Below are 21,170 nucleotides of genomic sequence, written 5' to 3' on the forward strand. Positions count from 1 at the left end.
CACTGCCATTCTGACCTGGAATCTTTCCCCTGGCTTCCCTGCCACATTTTCGTACAGCATCTGTGTAAGCTCCTCACCAAATTACAAGGCTCTGTGAGCAGAGGGACTACACCTTTGGATGTCCCAGGCCCCCACCTCCTTCTGAAGCACAGCTGAAGCCTGCGGACCCCGCCGGCTCCATCTGTCCAGAAGTCCTAAGGCCTCAGGCCCTCAGGGTAGAAGGCATTTAAATGTTCTACAATAGCATACACTTAGGCATGTATGTTTCAAAATCACCTAAACATTTCTATAGTCTGCTTCCTGCTTTTTTTAAGGTTTATAAAATTGGTTTATATGTTCAGACTCTCACCCAACAAGGCAAGCTTCGGTTACCTCAGAATTTAATCTGTAAGGGATACAGAGGCAAGGAGTAAATTCTGTACTACAGCATGTGGCTATCTGAATTACAAAGGTGAAGGTGAGTCTTCCCTTCATCTCCACCTAATCTCAAATATTTTCAGCTATTCATCTACTCAGAACTGATTACTAGGTAACGCCATAGTTATCTCTTGACAAATAATAGCATGCAAAAGTACTGACTTGCTTGAGCTTTTGGTAAAGGGAGTATTTTAATGAATTTAACTAGTAGTTCAGTAAGATAAGGTTATAATTTACACTTTGAAGAATTTTGGTCCACACTGAATTTAAAACTACATCTACTTCTAGATTCACAAAAATAATTCTGTATTGTTTTCTCAAACTCGTTACTAGATGCAGCATTTGTGAGCAAGCTCCTCACCAGATTACAAGCCCCTCTGAGCACAGGGCCTTCACCTTTGGGTGCACTGTGCCTGCACCTCCTTCTGACTCAGTTTGAAGACTGCAGACCCTGCCTGTTGACTTCCAGGCAGGCCAAATGACCTAGCAGGAGACTGCATGCTTGGCTAGCATCTCTAGATAAAGGAAAGGGAGTCAGGCCCTTTAGGCCTGGCCAGCTGTCAGTTTCTACAGTTCTTCCTTCCAAACAGCAAGGATGGGTCCTCCTTCCCACCCATCGCTTGCTGGCTCAATCCAGTGGGAATTTCTTAGATAGTTAAAATAGTTAGCTCTTTCTGCCTAACTGGCCCTGACCTTAGAGCTAATAACTGCAAGCCACAGGTCTAACCCACTCTTTAGCTCAGTTCTGATAAGGTGCCTAAGACCACTCTGGGTAAGTGCTACTGAGTCCCTGAGGGGTGAGGCACCGCCTAGATCTTGACAATATTCCAGGGACCAGAGGTCACTCTGTATCTGTAAGAACCACAGGTATCTGAGTAATCCTACACTGAAGGCCCAGCCACCCCAGACCACCATGTTCCAGGCCACCAGCCCTTAAGATGAGCCCCCTTCCCCCAGGCACATGGACTTCCTCCAGCTGTAGACAACAGGTCTGCAACCCCACCCCTGGGTGGGGGCTCCAGGCCTAAAGCTTAGGCCTCACTAGGAAATGATTCAGGTCACAAAAATCTGAGGGTCCTCTGGCCAGAACACAAGAACACAAGATCTTGCTCTTACCTACCAAAAAATGTCAAAAGTAAAACCACAACAACAAAACCAGAGAAAATGACATCATTTTTCCTTGGAGAATTCAATATCCCCACATCAGCTTCAGGAAACTAAAGCCACTGTACCTAGTTCTAAGGTGAAAACTGAAGGAAAACAGTGAAATGGCTACAGTGGTGTCCTCCCTGGGGGAAGATAATGAAAGGGCTTTTTTCAAAAGCTTCAAAGCAAATGGTGACAAAGCTAATAGTTACTAAAATTACAAATATGAAACAATAAGATAATTCTCTCCAGGAAATCAAGTCATTTTCAAGGATATATTAATAAAGCTAAATGTATATATTCATATATATTGAATACCCTTGAAAACCGGCCAACATTAAAAATTCTAGCTGGGTAAACTGCCTTACACTTCAGAAAAACATAAAAAGCAGCTATCTTCATGTTCTAATCAATGCTTATTTTTGTAATATCTATTCTTTTTTATAAAATTGTAGCATCTTCTACTTTCTACTATCTTATGAAACGATTCCCACCATTCCCCTCCTCCACTTTAGTTTATGTCTTTTCTTTTTTTATTTTGTTAACAATCCAGAAAATTCCAACCCTGCAATTGTTTTCACTCCTGGGAAGAAACAATGCACAGTCATTTAAAAACTGAAAACAAAATCAGCTCTTCCTCAAAGACACAGCTGCTATCAGTGACCAGCAAAGAGAAGATTTCTAGTTTGGAAGAGATTGACTTCTCTCCAAAATAATTCTAAAAGCTACTGGAGAGAGATGGTCCAAAATAGTAAGGTATTAGTTACCTTCCTATAATAAAGACAGTAAATATTCATAAATCATACAGGCTCCTCAGGGCAGCTGTCCCATAACTGTAGACAGGAAACAGCCCACCCTGAATGCTACATACAACCCAATGCAATGCATGAAGTAACCCAACAATCTCTTCCGGAGTATTTATCTGAAACAATTGAAATTAGGATCCCAAAGACAGAGCTGCGTTCTCACATTCACTGGAGCACTGCACTCAATAACCATGATATGGAGCCAACTGACAATATATAAATAAAATGTGGCACATCCACCCAGTGGAATACATTCAGCCTTAAAAGGAAGTCATGTGATATGAATGAACCCTGAGTGCATTATAAGAGAAATAAGGCAGTACAGCAGGAAACATAGAGCTTGAGTCCATTTAGATAAAGTAGCCAAACAAGAAGCAGAGTAGAATAGTGGTTGCCCTGGGTTGTGGGGAAGGAAAAGGGAAAATTGTTCAGTGGGTACAAATTTTTAGTCACTCACAAAGAAAAAGCTGCAGGGATCTAGTGTACAACACTGTGCTTACAGGTAATAATACCGCACACATGTTCAGGGAGGAGGGTTAAACCACATTTTTAAGGTATAAGGATTTTAGCCACTTCAGTAAAATATACAGATCCCCCTATGTATACTGGAATGTATTTTTACTCTACTTGGACAATTTTCATTCATTCCCTAACACCTAGTATTTTCCTTTCACTCCAAAGCAAAAGCTGTGGGATTCCTCCTCTGGCCATTAATATCACTGTAGCACTTATTCTTCTATACTTGCATATATGAACAAGGAAGGGACCATAATTTATTTAAATGCCTGATAATAGTATGTACCTGATAGATATTTGGGACATGCACAAGATAGCCTGAAGCCACTGCAAAACCCTGTTACCGTCCTGCTAAGAGATCTGATGATCTTTCAGGCTGACACGCTCTTTCAGACTACGTTCTTCCCAGGCTGATATCCTTACACAGTTAAGACATGTCTGCCCACTTCCACTTCTAACGCCTAGCTAGTCATTTCCTAAGCACAGCACTCTGAACACATGCCCTCTTACTCCACCTAGCCTCTGGGTCAAAGACAAAAAGCCTTGGGTGTACACTTTGGAGAAAGATGCATAGGTGCCTATGCCTCACACGCAGTATGCATTCCAGGCTGCTTAGAGGACTTTCTTGCTTATTTTCCAAGTTACAATTGTATACAAGAAAGGAAGACTGCCAGGCAATGCCCACCCCTCCTGCATGACAGACCACTACATGTTCCAGATGAGAAGGAGTGGCTCTCTAGCCATCCTTCTGGTGGTGAGTGTCATGCTCAGAGAGTCCCTACCTTTCCCTCAGTCTTCAGTGACATAAGTAGGAACACTACCCGAAGTTGTGGGCAAGTAAGCCCACATATCTGGGGTTTCAAAGCAGAACTCTCTTCTTTCACATTTCTTTTTCCTCAATACCAGGGTTTAAACTCAAGACCTTGCATTTGCCAGACAGGTACTTATGCTGCTGAGCTATCTCCCCAGCCCTACTTTCACAATTTTTGAAATAATGAAAAAAAGATACTAATCTCCCCAATCATATCTCTTGGAAAACTGTCAGCTGTCCCCTGTAGGTTCTCCCTCAAACTATGACTTACAGCCTAGAACTATCAATTATATGTCAATCCATATTGCTCACAATTGTCCTTTATGTGACATTACTATGAAGCCATATTTAATTACTCAGAAGTAACAGTAACCTGGATTCCTGCACTCGATTTACCATACACAAACAGTCCCTGACTTTTTTTTCCTGATGATGCAAAAGTAATCTGCATTCAGTAGAAGCCATTACTTTAATCCTAAATTTGGATCCTTTTCCAAGCTACCAATATGTGGTGTGGTACTTTCTCTCCCTCATGAGGATCAACGACCTACAGCCCACAGTGCAATGCAGTCAGCATTTCAGGCTACCGTGCCTTGTGTTTCTGCATCCCATGCTGTTTACCGAACGCCCACCTGTGTGTGAACGTGAGCGACGCCACACTATTACAGAACAGGCTTCATGCTGGCGGTTTTGCCCAACTGCATGCTAATGTGTTTTGAGCATGTTGACTATAGACTGGGTTAAGCTGTCATGTTCAATAACTTAGATGTATTAACTGCATTTTCAATTTGTAATATTTTCAACATATGATGGGTTTGTTAGGAGGTAATCCCAACTCCATCAAAGCTGAGAGGGATTTGTACTTTTTTAAAAACTTGAGAACAATTTTCAGTGAGTATGTGGCAGGGATGAGGGGAAGATTATGTTTTATTAAATAAAAGTTAATACGCTATTTCATTTTAAATGTCTGCACTGAGTTTTTGAATGAAGTTACTTTTCTACATTTTTTTTAAAACGTCTACCAAAGAATAGATTATTCATCACTGGGAATATAACTTTTGAAACAAAAAGTCTAAATGATTTTCAGTTGAAAGAAAGGCATACAAAACTCTGTCCTCTACCCTCCCCACTAGAAACAGAGCTTTGGTAGACTAATGCCTACCAAAATAGAGGACAGGCCAGTAAGATTTCAGTGGACTACAGCACCTGCTTAGGCAAGCTTAGACAAGCGCAGGAACCATGGTTCAATCCCACAGCACCACATGCACCACCAGCCAGCCACAGAGTCTGGGTATAGTGGTGCATGCCTGTAATCCCAGCCCTGGAGAAGCTGAAAACTGGAGGATCACCAGGAGTCCAAAGTACGTGCGGAGATCCTGTAGCAACTAAATACATTTAAAAAAACCAAAGTAGAGGTCAATGGTCAAGTTTCAGATGAATGTATCAATTACTACACCATTCAAATGACAAGTGCCTGTTTTAAGGTAATTTTCCCCTTAAATTCTCATTGACTCATCTGTAAAATGATCAGATCATTTGGTTTAGGGTTCCTGTGCTAATGAGGTAGGATCTCTTCACCACAAGAAACTACAAACCCCAAGTGCCTCACAACCCGCACTGTTTGACCCAAATCCACATCAGTAATAGCCACGTGCTATGATTTGAATGTACAAGTCTCTCAAAATCACATAATGGAGTCCACCCTAATCTAACATTTTGCTTCACATAGTTTCAGTTACTTTCAGTCAAGTGTAACCTGAAAATATTAAACAGAAAACTCCAGAAATAAGTCTGAAAATGCATTTAGTTCTGAGAAGTATGATAGTCACGTGATGTCCCACCCAAGTTATGAACAATCCCTTTTTCCAGCGCATGTATGCTATATTCACTAGCCATCTATAAGTCATTCAGTAAATGTCTCAGTTGTCATGTAAACTATTTGGCATCTGTATACTGTTGTGATGGTTCTATTTTATTACTATTAATTTCTTATTGTGCCTAATTTATAAATCAAACTTACAGCATGTATAGGAAAAACATTAACATGAATAATACACACATAAATGTATAATAAAGTATAAAACACATATTTGCATGTATAGCAAAAAGTCTAGTACACACAGGGCTTGGGTACTCTCAAAGGATTAAGGCATTCACTGAGAATCTTGGACTAAATCTCTTGAGGATAAAAAAAAAAAAAAAAAAAAAACTACACCATCCAGAAAAAGCGGGAAGCCCAGTATAGCAGTGCATGGCTATAACCCCAGCACTCAAGAGGCAAATATCAGAAGTTCAAGGGTAGCCTGGGCTACATTGCAAGGTTAAGGTGAGCTGGGCTACACAAGAAGAACCTGTCTCAAAAAAAAAAAAAAGTGAAGACTAAATCATTCCTCTCCTTCAGGCTTCCAGCGCAGACTTCAGCCTTGCAACAGATCCTGCTGCTTGCTGACACAGGCTGCCACCAGACTCTGCAGTGAGTTCCAGCCTTCTGACCTTCCAATGGATCCTCTGGTCTCCAAAGTACAGATGGCCGTCGCAGCCCTTGTGAGTACACCTAGCAAATCCTTTAGAAAATGATACACATATTTATCTGCTCCTCTACTGAATCTTAACTGATACACTATTGGAAAGTGATTAAGTCGTGACCCTAGTGCCTTATAAAAGAGACTAAATAAAGGGGGTATCCTAGTGCCCCTTTTGGCCTCCCATCTACCAAGAGAAAAGGCAGCAACAGCAAAGCACTATCTTGGAAGCAGAAAGTGGCCTGCGTTGCACACTGATTGGCTCCTTGATCCTGGACCGCTCAGCCTTCAGAACCATAGGAATACATTTCTGTTCTTAGAAATTACCAGTCTCAGGCTTTTTGTTCCTGGTAGCATGTGTGAACTAAACCATTTAAAATAAACTTGCATGGGGCCAGGGATTTCACTCAGTGGCTCTGCGCCTGCCTAGCAAGTGTGAGGTCCTGAGTTAGGTTCACAATAACCACACAAACACACACAAAAGCTCACCATGCTCAGGGACTCTGTAATGGCTGATACACTGTGTCAACCTGAGAAGTCTAGAAGCTTAGCTAAGTAACTCAGACATTGTACATCCTGGGGTGTAGAGGACATGCCCTAAGATGTTGTTCATTGTGTCAAATTGAGACATTGATGAGTCTAACTAAGTGACTCAGCAGGAGCCAGGGCCCTCACTTTGTAAACATCCTGAGCCTAGCAAGAGAAGGCACTCTCCCCTAGCCCTTTGATGCTCGTGCTGTTTTAGCTGTCCTCACCAAGAACTGTTTCCCCTCCGCCATGGGCCACTCTGCCTTGGAGCCAGCTGATACGTACTGAAACCACCATAACTGTGAGCTAAATAAACCCTTCTCTCCTTAATGGTGTTGGGTATTTTGTCTCAGCAACAGGAAAAAAGACAGGCTCAGAGCTGTTTGTATGAGTGATGACACATTATTATGGTTTTAAAAAGCCTGTCTTTACATCAGTGATAGAAAGATAAAAATACAAGCAGTATGGAGTAAGATTATTGAACCAGTGGCCAGAAAAAATAAAGGACTCTGACTATATATCCATTAGATGTGCATGCGTCAAAAGGGTTCGGGGTACACTGTACAGCTGATATATGACAATGGGATAGTCTCTTGAATTGGTTTACCCTAAGTAGCTTCATATACAAAGTCATTAAACTAAACTAGACATGTTCAAATTCCTCCAAATCTAAAATCAATAGAAAGTTACAAATTCTTATTTGACTCCATAGTAAAAGAACAGCAAGCACATTATATACATCAGGTCTCCAAAACAAACTCACACCCAGCGAGGAGAGAAAAATTCCCCAAACAGATCTGTCATTCACACCTGCAGCAGCAGTGTTCAGCGGAAGCCAGCAGCAGCCCCACACAGCTCAGCCTGCAGAGAGCTGACACCATGAAAAACTCGAGAGACACTATGCCTGCAGCACCACCCCCATACCCAACACTGCCCTACCAGCAAACCTAGACCCCCTACTCAAAGACCCAAGGTTGTATGGCCCTCATTAATGCCCCTTCCATACCTAAATCCCCTATAAAATATGCTCTCGTCCCTTGCTTGGAGGTGATGGTCTTTTCACCCTTGGCTCAAGCCACAGCCGGTTAGCAATAAAGTCCTCCGATGACAAACTCTGCTTGTCTCAGTGGCCTAAACTGAGTATGCCTCGGTCTACCCTTACATCATAAATGCCAGCAGCTGATATTAAAATAAGGAGGTTTAGGTTTACATGCGTTATATATGGCATGTATTTGAATTTCTTTGGTGAAACTTTTTCTTTTAAAAAAAAAAAACACTTTAAAGTCCTATCCGAACAGATTCTTTATCTCCCCACCTCAGTCCCAACCTCAAGGCTGAAGGCCAAACTGGCTATCATTCACCTTCTGCTCATTCCTGGCTGGCTCGGCTTCTGTCATTTCTCCTTGCCCAGCCCAGGGTACCCAGGAAGAAACAAGGGGTTGCAGGAGCTTGGGCTTTGCAGCCCACTGCTGAGCTGCTCTACCACATTCGAGCCATGTCATTATCTCAAGCAAGTAATTCATCTCTCTGAGCTTCAGCTTCCCATCTGTGAAGCTGGGGATTATTAATATTCTGCCTCACAAGGCTGTTGTGAGGGTGAATGTGTTACTGCCTGCAAAGTGCTTGGAGCAGTGCCTGATACACAGTAACTGCTCTATAAATATTACACGTTACTACCTTATGGCCCTCAAGGCATAAGAGTTTCCAATTTCTATCCCAGAGCCTTAATATTCTACAGTTAATCTGCCAAATTATTTTATGATCAAAAGCAAAATGGCGTATGGCGAAACCTGTATAGCTATAACTTAAGGATAACTAGATCCACCAGACACAAAGGGACAGATATATGATTCCAAAGTCTGCAGTACCCAGAATCAGCAAATTCATAGAGACTGAAAGAGGGTTAGAGACTAGAGAGTGGAATGGGAAACTCATGGTTTCGTGGGCACAGGATTTCTCTTTGGGATGATAAAAAAAATAAAAATGGGTGATCATTATGATTACAAAAGAAAAATTCTGAATATTTAGCCAGAATCAGAAGAATCAGAATGCAAATTTTATATATTTTTCCAAAATTATAGAATTACTACAGCCTACATAAATCAAACTGCTATTGATTAGAATTCAAGTTTCAATGATACAAAAGACCCCCAAATGTACTATAAATTCATGTTCTCAGAAGCTACATAATACACATCCCATAATAGCTTGGGGAAAACAGTATTAACTACTTTAACAGATAGATCGCAACAGTGGCCTCGCTCGGGATCTGGAAGCCTCCTGGGAATGAGCATATACAAGTACAGTACGAGATGGGAGAAATCAGCTTTTAATACCTGTCTACAGCAGTTGAGCCAATCTTCCTTCAATATAAATGCTTTACAAACTCCTGACTGTCTCTTTTCTCCCACTAAATATACAAAAAGAGAGGCTTCCTACGAAGAACCATGCATCTGGTTATCTTTGAAATGTATGATGCCAGGCAAATCTGACAAGGTTTTAATCCACACTTCTATAATAGTATTCATAATGCAAATACAGCTGCGCATGGTAGCACATGCCTGTAATTCTAGCACTGGGAAGGCTAAGCCAGGAGACTGCCACAAGTTCCAAGACTATCCTGGGCTACATACAGTTCTATGCCCATCTAAACTACACGGCAAAACCCTGTCTCAAAAACAACAACAACAACAAAACACTAAAATGCACCTACAAACTGAGACAAGCAGGATATAAACTAACACATACAGGAATATCCCAAGTTATCTCAAATCAGGATCTTCAGTTTCACATTCGTACATGCTGCCACTTTCTCTGGCATCTTTCACAAAAAAACAAAACCCACACAGGAAAAATGAAAACAAAATTACTTTGAAAAGTGCAATTAACCTGAGACACACACACAACAGGTATATCTAGTGTGTTCACAATCTTCCAACTTGGATTCCTTGGAAGTATTTTCTAATATTGACAGGAAGAACCATCTACTGTGAGTTTACAACCTACACCTAGCTTCAAGGGTAGATTTCACTATATTGGGGGATTCCTTAAATAAAAAGGTGCCTTTTGGGTACAAATGTTATTTGGTGTAAAAGATTTTTAAATATCAGTAAAAATTCTTTTTTTTTTTTTTTTCTGAACCGGGGATTGAACTCAGGCCCTTGTGCTTGCCAGGGAAGCACTTATTCTACTGAGCCATCTCCCCACCAATTATCAGTAAAAATTCAAAGTGATCCACTATAGTATCTTAATACTTATAGTAGTATAGCTGTAAATATTACATCTTGAATATCAACTCAAACTTGAGTGTGAGAAGCACCTGGTACCTTGATTTCCACTGCTGCCTAATGGTTAAAACTCAAGTCCCCAAGTAGCTGCATGTCCTATATAATAAACCCTCAAACAATGATCATTTTCCTCTTCAGGAACACAAAGAAGTGTTCCAGAAAAGACTAAAAGGGAAAAGATCACAGGCAAAGTCTGTAATTTGTCCTCTTTAAAACCAATGTGTATATCAAATGTCAAGTATTTTTATACTCCAAGGATCAAACCAGGAAAAGATAAAATGTTTTTAAAATTCACTGAAGAACAGCCTCAGGCAGAATTTCTGCCATCTAAGAAATGGGCCCCATCTACAAACCTAGCATGGCAGAAAACGAAGGAGAAGAGGAAGTAATTTCTTTGAGAGGAAAATCTGTTGGACAACAAATTTATCAAATATTTATTAAACAGGGCAGGGAAAGCAAGGACATAGGAATCAGACACTCACTACAACCCTAAATCTCTCCTGTTGTAGGTTAAATTTTGCCCCTTCTCCAAATTCATGATCAGTTCCAATGTCCAGCATCTTAGGATGTGGCCTTATTTAGACACAAAGAATTTATACAGTGGCAAGCATGTAAAACTGAGGTCCTTAGGGTAGGCCCCAACTTTATAAGGTATCTGCATAAAATGGGAAAATTTGGACACAGGGACAGATAGACATACAGGGAAGACACAAGAAAACACCCACCTCAAGCCAAGAAGAGGCTTGGAATGGATCCTGTCCTCAAAAGGCTTCAGAAAAGCCAACCTGGCCAGCTCTTGATCTTGGACTCCTGTCTACAACTTAAGAGATGTTAAGATTGGTAAGATATTCATTGGTAAGGTTTGTGGTACTTTGTACAGCAGCTTTAGCAAATCAGCTTAGCCACATCTAGTCCTCAGGTCAGGCTTCCATGTGCCTCTTCTATCAACTGGACACAAGACAGTCTTCAAATAAGCATCCCACAAATGCAGCAGCTATGCAGGCAGTCCTGCACAGTGAACTTACAGAGGATCGCAAACTCTACCCTCTCTTGCAAGAGAGCTCAACACCTCACTGACATGCAGAACATACAGTGCCTTGCAAATTCACCGCACTGCTACAAATCACAGAGAAGTATAAACCAAACTACCAAGTTCTCTACTTACCTGTTAAGATCTGGGGGAAAAAAGCTGAGGCAACCTTTAATACAGGACTTTTCCTTTTCTTCAGAGAAATAAGAGTTTGATAAATATTTCCAAGAATATTCTGTGAAGTTTGGGTCTGTGAGGATGTATTATTCTGTTTCTCACTCTCTTGGGACATAATTTTACTGCAGGAATATGACGTAACTGCCCTGCTTTGTCCAGCAAACAGAAAACAATATGCCTTTAATATGTCCTGCTATTTCTCTCCTTAAATACATAATTGATCTTCAACATTTTATGCTCCAGTTACTAACCCACAGCAGACTGAAACCAGTTCACGTTTCAACTGCCAACAATTAACAAGCTCTCTCCAGGTTCTCCTGCAGAACCACTTGCTCACAACCTTCCCTAGTTTTTCTCACATATCAAAAAGGAAACAAAATGTATATAATCTTGCCTTAATAAAGGAACTACATACACTATGAGAAACCAACAAGAAGAGAAGAATTTGCCCTTATTTAGAACACTGGCAAAGTAGCTACATTCTCCACAGAAACAGAATTAGAATCCAATGTCAAACAAAAATTAAAAGCTTAAACTTTCCTCTAAAAAAAAGAAAGAATGAAACTAGAGCTATATATTTAGGTCATTTTATTTTTATCCACAGCCTCCTAAGTGACCTGAATATACCAACATCCATCCTAAGTGACAAGTTTTATAATTCTTATGAATAATTTAGTGGGGCAAATTTGTTTTACTTGTTGTTGACTAAAAATGTTGCTTCAAAAATTGACAAGCCAGTAGCCGACAAAAATTTTCGGTCGGAGTATCTTCCATTCCTATTAGGAAAAAAGTATGTGGAAGGGGAAAGCATGTCTAAACCTTGATGCCTTGCCGGGGAGATGGCTCTGGCACAGCACCTGACTGGCAAGTGCAAGATCCTAAATTCGATCCCCAGTACCAAAAAAAACTCAATGTCTTCCAGGACAGAAACTTAAATGGTTAAGTAAAGGGGGCAGCTTTTGCTTACATCAAGTTTTCTATTATGTAATAAGATTAATACAATTAATTTAAATTTTTAAAAATGTATTACAGTAAAAAAAAAAAAAAAAAAGGTGGGGTCATTGCTATTACTCTCTCAAAATATTCCCCTGTACCTTGCCACTTCCCGAAACAGTTCTGGAAATCCTCTTTCCTGATTGTCTATAGTTCAGCTATCTTGGCTGCCTGGGTATCGCGAGGCAATTTTAAACATTTATCTTTCATAATCATTTCAACTTGGGAAAGAGTCAACAGTTGAACAGTGCCAGATCTAGTGAATAAATAAGGTGAATGAGGACACAGCCTAAGGTTTTTATTTGACAGAAATTACCGTGAATCTTTTGAATGTGTTGAATCTATTCTGCACATCAAGGCAGCCATAAAGATGCTCACAAAGAGAAATTCCCGAAGTGCTTCAGAAAGTGCCAAGAACTACAGTGTGAGTATATCAAAAATGAGAGGAAGTATTTTGAGAAGGAATGAAAATGTGTCTTTTACTGTAACATGTTCTTATTGAAGCACCCATCTTATTTATTTATTTGAGTTCTTTTTACTTTTTCTTTTTTTTTTTTTGCAGAACTGGGGATTGACCTCAGGCCCTTGCGCTTGCCAGGGAAGCGCTTATTCCACTGAGCCATCTCCCTGGCTCTTATTTATTTATTTGGTTTGTTTGTTTGTTTGCCAGGAAGACAGCTCGACAGCCTAAGCACTTGCCTGGCAAGCACAAGGACCCAGGTTCGATTGCTGGTACCTGATGCAACGCCAGCGCTGCACCGTGCCAGCCACCAAAACTGGGCTTGGTGGTGTGTGCCTGTAATCCCAGCACTGGGGAGGCTGGGACAGGAGGATCACTAGGAGTCTGAGCTGCGTAGCAAGACCCTGTACCAAATAGATAGATAGATAGATAGATAGATAGATAGATAGATAGATAGATAGATAGATAGACAGATAGATAGGTTTAAATTTTATTTATGTATTTATTGTACTGGGAATTGAACTCAAGATCCTGAGCTTGCCAAAGAGGAGCTTGTGCCACTGAGCTATCTCCCCAGCCTACCCAATGTATTTTAAAATCACATCTTGTATTAACCATCTGCTCCCCTAAATCGGGAACTATCGAGGAGTTTTATGGTACCAAAGGAGCTTATTTGAAAGATATCACTGTTAGTCTCAAACAGTGATTTCCTCAGAATACTGAGTAAATGAAACATGCCAGAATGTTTTACTTCAGCTTCTACTAAAATAGAAACCGTAGCAGCATTGGCTCTAGCACCAGTAAGCCTAGGGGTTCTGCATTGTTATCTAATCCAACTTCACTTTTCCAAAAGCTGGTACCTCATACAGAAGAAAGCAATTTATCCACAATGATGTTAGTTTTGGGACAGAAGAACAGTTCATGATGGAAGCCAAAAGTCTGCCTTGTTCTGTTCTAAGAAGAGCACCCCTCGAGCTCGCCATCTGGGCCTGTCTTCTGGCCCCTCTCTGTCCCTTCCTAGAAACCCTAGTGACTTAATCACAGAGCTGGGGAACAGACACTAAGGATGGGGCCCAGCTCGGCCCTCCCTCCTCCTTTCCAAGTGCCAAACACCCTCCAGAAGCACACCTGAAGGCTTGGTAAACCTTCTGGCTATGTGAGCTCCACAGAAGGAAGCTTGGCCGTCCAGCACAGCCAGTGAGCAGGCAGGCAGGTCTATCATGAAATTGAGTACAGTACTAGAAGCCAGCTGATGATTCATCCTATGATTTGAGGCTCATGCATGGGAAATGTAATCCCTACATTCCTATCTTAATGCTATTCAGAGGAGAGGCTTTAAGAATCCATATTAGATAAAGTCATGAAGGTGACACCCCTAGAATGGCAAGACTGGCTTTATCAGAAAAGGAACAGAAAAACCAGCTGGCACACTTGCTCTGTCTTGCCTTGTGATGCCCTCTGCACATTCTGACACAAAGGACACTCACCAGATGCCCACCAGGCGTGGGCACCACACGCTTGGCTTCTCAGCCTCCAGAACTACCAGCAACAAACTTCCATTTTTTATAAGTTACCCAGTCTCAAGAATTTTGTTACTGCAACAGAAAATTATGAACTAATATAACACATATTGAAAACTTTTTTTACAAACATTTAAATCATATTCTCCAATTTTAGTTCAAACCATATTCTCCAGTTTAGTTCAAAGTACAGTCCGAATTGTATGTCTTTTTTCTTCAGAACTGGTTCAGAATTCAGACATGAAAAACTTGGGATCATTTACTGCCTCCACCTCAAATCCTAGTAATCAGGAAAAGAAAATAAAGTATTTCCTATTTAAGATCCTGTTATATCTAAAATGTTTTATTTTATTTCGAAGTCACTTGTGAGAAAATAGAAATATAAAAACAGAACTGTGACTTTTTCATTTTAGTCCAACTTATAAGGAATCACTGCTGACCATTTCTCAGTGCTAAGTGAACTGCCCATACTACTTACCCTCACGTGTAAAATCCCGACCTTATGGTGTGATTTACGGACCAAATGAAATAATGAAGGATTAAGGGAATTCCGACAAATAAAGCACGTGGAATGCACAGCAGGCACTGTTAGATAAACATTCCCTCTCATCCTCATCTATTCAAATTGGACGTATTCACCCAGAACCAACAAGGGCTTTAGGAGATTGTTCCAGCAAGTCTTTCTTTCATTTTTAGGTGAGGAAATTGAGACCGAGTGTGAATACATGACCTGCCAAATGTCATCCGGACAATTTTTAAGAACTCCTTCATTTCCACAACCACTTAGTCCTGAATGCCGTCTGCTGCCCTGTCCTTGAAACAGGATTTTGCAGATTGTCATCCGTAAATGAGAGCCACGTGTTGGTACTAAATCCTTCTTTACTGTACAAACAATGGTGAGACCAGGCTCTCCGGGGCTCCCATTCACAAGGGGAGGAAGGGCGGGCTGACAGTTCTGGGATCAGCAGAACTTCCCCATGACTCGCTCTGCTTTCAGCAGGGTCACTTTTCTCAAGGACACCCAGCAATCCCAAATTCTTATTTTATCAGTTTCTATTCTACCTCCATCACTCCAAAGATTTGCCAACTACTGTATCACAGTTTCTCAGTTTTTCCTTATCTAAGCCACAAATACATCAACAAATTAGTTACAAAAGTGAGTAGGTCTTTTCATCAAAAATTAAGGATAAGAATACTTAACCACTAGTGTTCTCTGAATGTGCTTATGACTCTCCTTTAAGAAAAATTTTCCAGGGCTGGGGGAATAAATCAGTGGCATAGTGCCTGTCTGGCAAGTGTAAGGTCCAGAGTTCAATTCCTGTACCCTCAAACTAAACTTCTCCAGAGCTCAATACTGCCACAGACTACAATTCTACACAGCCCATCTTCTAAGAAGGCACTAAAGAAATGCAAAGTGACTAATCCACCTACTCTCAGAGGACCATTTCTCAAGTGCTATGAAATGCTTATGCTACAAACACTCTAATAATACTTAAATATTTTATCTGTAAATAATCTATGAAATTTCATCACTATTGAAATGGTGTCAAGTTACATCTTCTTTTCAACTCCAAGTAATTGTTTGAAATATTCTCACATGAAAATTAAGCTTTGGGCAATCATTTATTTCTCTAGCCTGTTTTCAGTTCTTCAATTAACCAAGATTTCAAGCCATGCCTGTAATCCCAGAACTCTAGAGACTGAGGCAGAATGAGTTCACCATTAGTTTGAGGCCAACCCAAACCATAGTGAGTTCAAGGTCAGCCTGAAGTACATCTGAGACCTTGCCCCCACACACACAGACACAGACACACACACACACAAAGTGCCTGATGGCAAGTGCAAGTCCTGAGATTGATTCCCAGTACAAAGAAAAAAAAAAAGAAAAAAGAAAAAGAAACAATAATTTGAATTCTACCTCTGTCTGAAATTGCCAACTTTTATTTGAGTAGTTAAATCAAGTCCCTAATATAAATAGCAAACTACAGATTATCAAGCTAACGCTATCACTCATCCTAAGTCAATCCGCATCCCTTACCACTTACTGGTATGGAAGGGAAGGGTTTTGCCGTGGAGTCTTGCTACGTGCAGGACTCTACCTAGAAGAGCAAAGACAGCTTGGCCCCACAGTCTCTGTTCCTGTGATCTTTTCAAACCATAAACAGGGATAGAACTTGACAATCCTTAGAAAATATTGGCTATGGGGAAACTAAGACTTACCTACCAGCAAATACACTAGTAGGGTAGAGCTTGCCCTACTCCAGCTCTGCTCCGCCTTTCCCGAGCTCCTGGTCTGCCTCCACCCTGCCTTACCTACTACCTTCTAGCTACCCACGACTCCCCAAGAGTAAGATCCCTAACTTCATCTTTCTTCCACTTTCTCACTTCCAAATTGTTAATTAAGCTTCTCCATCACCCCATTCAAATTATTCCTTTCAAACAGTTGAATTCTTTCAAATTTAAAGGCCATTCTGTGTATCTGTCTATAAACTCTAATTTTCGCCCCTCTTCTATGGTGTCAGGCTGTATCAGTTAAGAGCAAGAGGTCTGACAATTTAACAGGGACATTTTTTTTTTCTGCAAAGCTTTATTCCAGAGGGACTTGGTCCTTCTTGGCCGCTGCCTTCCTCATGGCGACCAGCATGTTGCTTAATTCCTCACGCTTCCTCTTGGCACAGACGTGCATCCCCACCCTTTCCTTGATGAACTTGAGGGCGCGCTTGTCCTTAGAGACCTTAAGCAGTTCCATGGAGCGCCACTCGTAGGGGGCAGAGCCGCACACCTCCCGGATCATGTCCCACACGAACTTGGTGTGTTTGGTGAGGCGTCTGTAACAGCAGCTGTGCCTCGGTTTGCTCTTATTCTTAGTCACCTTGTGGCCCTTGTTGAGGCCCACGGCCATGGGACAGCAGAGGGCCATGGCTACTGTTCTCTGATGCTTGCTATGGTGGAAGCTAACAGGGACACTTGAATCCTCAGGAGTCCAGTTTGTGATATGTCACAAACATCTTTAGAGGGATGACCAGAGAGAGCTCTCTGGTTTATTCCCAATCACCCTACACTCAATCTGCCTGACCGTTTACCTCTGTCCATTTCTCACCCATATACCACTCCAAAACCTTGCAACCCTCCTTCAAAACGCGCTATACTTTTCCTCCTTCAGATTACTGTCTTTCAAGAGATGTTTCCAAAATAGAGGAAGTCAGGTAACCTCTGAGTAGAGAAAGGAACTATTAAAATTTCTAATCATGTTTACTGGTCTCATTTTTTTTATTTCTATTTTTCTGTATCTCACAAAGCAAACAGCTTATTACTAAGCAAGCACATGATGATAATTTATAGATGTACCGATGTTGCAGGTGTGAGAAAAAAAGGATTTTACTGGTACAGTTGCTTAAAATCCTACCAAGATAAAATAAATAAATAAACTTTAAAACTATTTAAAGACTACAGGGCAGGCCTATCTTGGTGGTATATGCCTATAGTCCTAGCTACTCAGTAGGCTAGAGCAGTCCAGGTCATGTCCAACCTGGCCAACAAACACAGCAAGACCCTGTCTCAAAAAGGAGAAACTAAAACAGCCTGGGCCACGTAGGGAGTTCAAGGGAAGCCTGGGCTGTGTACAGCAAGACCCTATCTCAAACCACCCTCCACCCCAAAAAGGACTGGTGAGCTAAACAGTAACTTTTTTTCTAATATGGAGCCCTTCAAAAAATTTTATATATACTTCAAAAGAAAAACAGTATGTTTTTTCAACAGATAGTGTGACCCTCCTATGAGGGACCCAGAGTATGTTATATATTACAGAAAAGCCATTGCATGGGCTGGGGATATAGCTCAGTGGCACAAGTCTGTCTGGCAAGCACAAGATCCTGAGTTCAATCCCCAGTATTAAAAAAAAGTCATTATAGCATCATCCCTTACAGAAGAAACTGAAAATGTATGTGTAGCAATCTCAGTGACCAAGGTCACCCAAAAAGAAGTTTGCTGTACTAACAAATGTCTGGAAACTAAGACCACCACTCTGAGTACTTCTTATAACTGTAAAGCCAAAGATAACTTATATTAATGTCATGATATCTCAAAAACTTAGTATTAAAATGTTTGCACAAGTTTTTCTTTTTCTGAAGTGTATATACACATTTTTTTTGTGGACTCTATAGATGTTGTTAGTACTCTAAATGTTGTATTCTAGTTGTCCGGATGATAAGATATTTTATATTCATGTAGCGTTTCCTCCAAAAACACATTTCTTACTATTCGCTATACAGATTGATGTGTTTCATTTTGGCAGATTTGCTCCTATACTTACTTTTCAGGTAGCGTTTATTTACTAACATTCCTATTCCTAAAACCAGACCTCCCTCTTCACTTTCCTATTACATAGTAAATATAGATTTTAAAGTCGTTTTCTCTTAAAAGAAACAAAAAAAGAAACATTTTTGTCTTTACTCCCAACTTAAAGCACCCAAATATCCTTTAAAAAGTAAATGTCATGCAAGATAAATTTCCAAACACAGCACCTACAAAGTACACTGTTCTAGGACCTTTCTCATTTAATTGTTATCACAATTAGAAAATATAAAACTATATGACTAATGAAAAGTAATTATAAAAATTAGTACTTAAACATTTTTACTTTTTCATAACTCAAGACTTCTCTAAAACTATGATCTATACTGTTTTCAATGAGGAGGATCTAAAGGTAAACCACTATTTGCCTGAATTTCATTTTCTCCACCCACATGCTCTCCAGGAAACCAGTTATCACTACGGCAGCTCTGAGCAGGCAGTGCTACCCCCGGTGCCTTAGGCTCCTCACCCACAGTAAGTTCACGCACTGGCACCGTGCTTGGCTGAAGCACCCAAATCCTGTTTCCACAAGGCCAATGAGGTAATTGTGAAAAGAACAGAAGATAACCAGCCATTATAATGTCAGCCATTACCGTTTCCCAAAATAGAGGGTAAACTTACTGATCACTACTTTAGTCCTATTTTAAAAGGAATTTCACCAAGTCACCATAAACTTTTAGTTGACAAGACCGGGCAGCGAAAGTACAGCTAAACTACCCAAGAACGTAGCAGTGCACATGCCCTCTACCTTTGCTTTTTGTAAACCTCTATGGACCCAGCCAGACACCGGGCAGGAACAGCACCACTTCTGATGGACGCCCGCATCTCTGGTCCTCCCAGCACAGGTCATAGACGCTGACAAAGGTCTATTTACACCACAAGGTTACAGCCGATGTGTACTGCAGTGTCAGCTGCAAATCCAACTGCAGTGCAACCTAATCTCTAATGATGCTGTTCTCGGGCTGCCCTCACAGGACCTACCATAAGGCATCCTTTCATTTATTCAAAGTCATTATATAATCACAGAGCATGCTCCCACTGTCACAGAAATCATGGCTCAGACAGCCTGCCTCTCAGCACAGAATTTAAAGTCACCAACAGGAGAATAAAAGAATCCTGCTGAATCCAAACTAAACACATAAAATAAAATAACAGGAACTCTCAAGATAACACTTCCCTTACAAACATCTTAGATCACCTCACAGACACCTCATTAAATCTAAATACCTGAGACAGGCCTGCATCTCCACAGGGGGAGAGGGGTGTCACGAAAACTACTAGCCATCACTGAAGGCTGGACATGCCTCGAGGATTTTACAATACAACCTAAAAAAAAATATATACATATATATATTTTTTTTCCTGAAGAACCAGATATGATCTATTTCCTAATATACATATTTCATACTATGTTGTTAAAAAAAAAAAAAAAAAAGAAAGAAAATCTGTGACCAAAGGCCTGCAGCTTGTTGATCACCTACAAAGCCAGGTAGCTGCCATGATTTGACTCTCACCTGTGCTAGAGGTGACATTATAAGAGCACTCAGGGGGATGGTAAGACAGCTCAGAGGAATAAGCACCTACCTGGCAAGCTGAAGAACCTGGGTTCAATTCCCAGTCCTGCATGCCATGCCAGCCCTGAATCCCCAGGTGTACCATGCTTGCCCAGAATTGGGCATGGTGGCACATGCCTATAATCCCAGCACTGGGGAGGTTAAGACAGGAAGATGGCTGCAAATTCAAAACCAGCCTGGGAGCTGCAAAAGCGAGCACCAGGCCTACCCAAATTGCACAAAGAGATCCTGTCTCAAAAAAAAAAAAAAGAACATTCAGGCCCTCTTCCTCTTTCCTATCTTCACCCATGTGCTCAATGCTGCAGCAGGTGTGCTGACATCAGACCCAGACCCAGTGGGCATGTGGCTCCCATCAGGCAGGTCAGGTGGGCAGGAAGAAAAAGATGAAAAAACAGGAAGCTGAGCTGCTCCACACTGTCCACACCTCCAGTCCTTCCCACTGCCGGCCCGTCTGAGATGGATCTCCTGCAAGCAAGATATCCGTGGATGGCACAGGCTCCCCAGGCCCGAGCCCTCATGGTGCTGGACTTGCTGGCAGTCCTACCACAGCACACACCCAGCTTCTTTCCACTCCAGTTCCCTGGGGTTAGCAGGTGAAAATTCCTCCCACTCTGGGGCTCTTCCTGCTCAGTCACACCACCTTCTACCCCACCTCTCAGCTGACACCTACCTATTTTCTGGTAGATTCTCATTCACTGGAAAGGGTGGGATGGATTCTTAGGTCACAGTTCTGTGCACTTTCTCCTGAGAGGTTCTGGCTCAGTAGTCAGCTCCTGAAAGAACAAGAATGCAGAAAAACCTAGATCAGAGCCCAACTCCGCTGTTCATTAGCAGCAGGAAATCCATGAGCCCAGCCACATGTGGTTTATAAACAGTGTGATACATCTGGGTACTCTGTATGAAGTATAGCAGTCAACTGTAGAAGGATGTGCGTCCTGGAGCATGTTCTTCCCTTCTCCGGGGCCTGGCCGCCTCACCTCCCGATGCAGATGGTGACAGCGCTGCTCACGGGGCTGGTGAACAGACAGCT

At 41.3% G+C, this 21,170-nt stretch overlaps 1 protein-coding gene across 10 annotated transcripts in view; it reads right to left on the reverse strand.

Annotated features, from left to right (window-relative positions):
* The window catches only part of Tanc1 (tetratricopeptide repeat, ankyrin repeat and coiled-coil containing 1), a 242,747-nt gene that overhangs the window by 186,806 nt on the left and 34,771 nt on the right, over positions 1–21,170 (reverse strand). For 7 of the 10 annotated variants that reach the window (XM_023713607.1, XM_023713612.1, XM_023713614.1 and 4 more), the window contains exon 2: positions 20,811–20,913. The gene's annotated coding sequence lies outside the window, so the exon portion shown is untranslated. Of the gene's footprint in view, positions 1–14,138; positions 14,208–16,251; positions 16,313–20,810; positions 20,914–21,170 lie in introns of those variants that run through there. The other 3 variants (XM_023713605.1, XM_023713609.1, XM_023713608.1) reach the window with 3 other exon arrangements.

Source organism: Octodon degus, unplaced genomic scaffold (assembly GCF_000260255.1).
Source record: "Octodon degus isolate 3935 unplaced genomic scaffold, OctDeg1.0 scaffold00032, whole genome shotgun sequence".
Taxonomy (NCBI): domain Eukaryota; kingdom Metazoa; phylum Chordata; class Mammalia; order Rodentia; family Octodontidae; genus Octodon; species Octodon degus.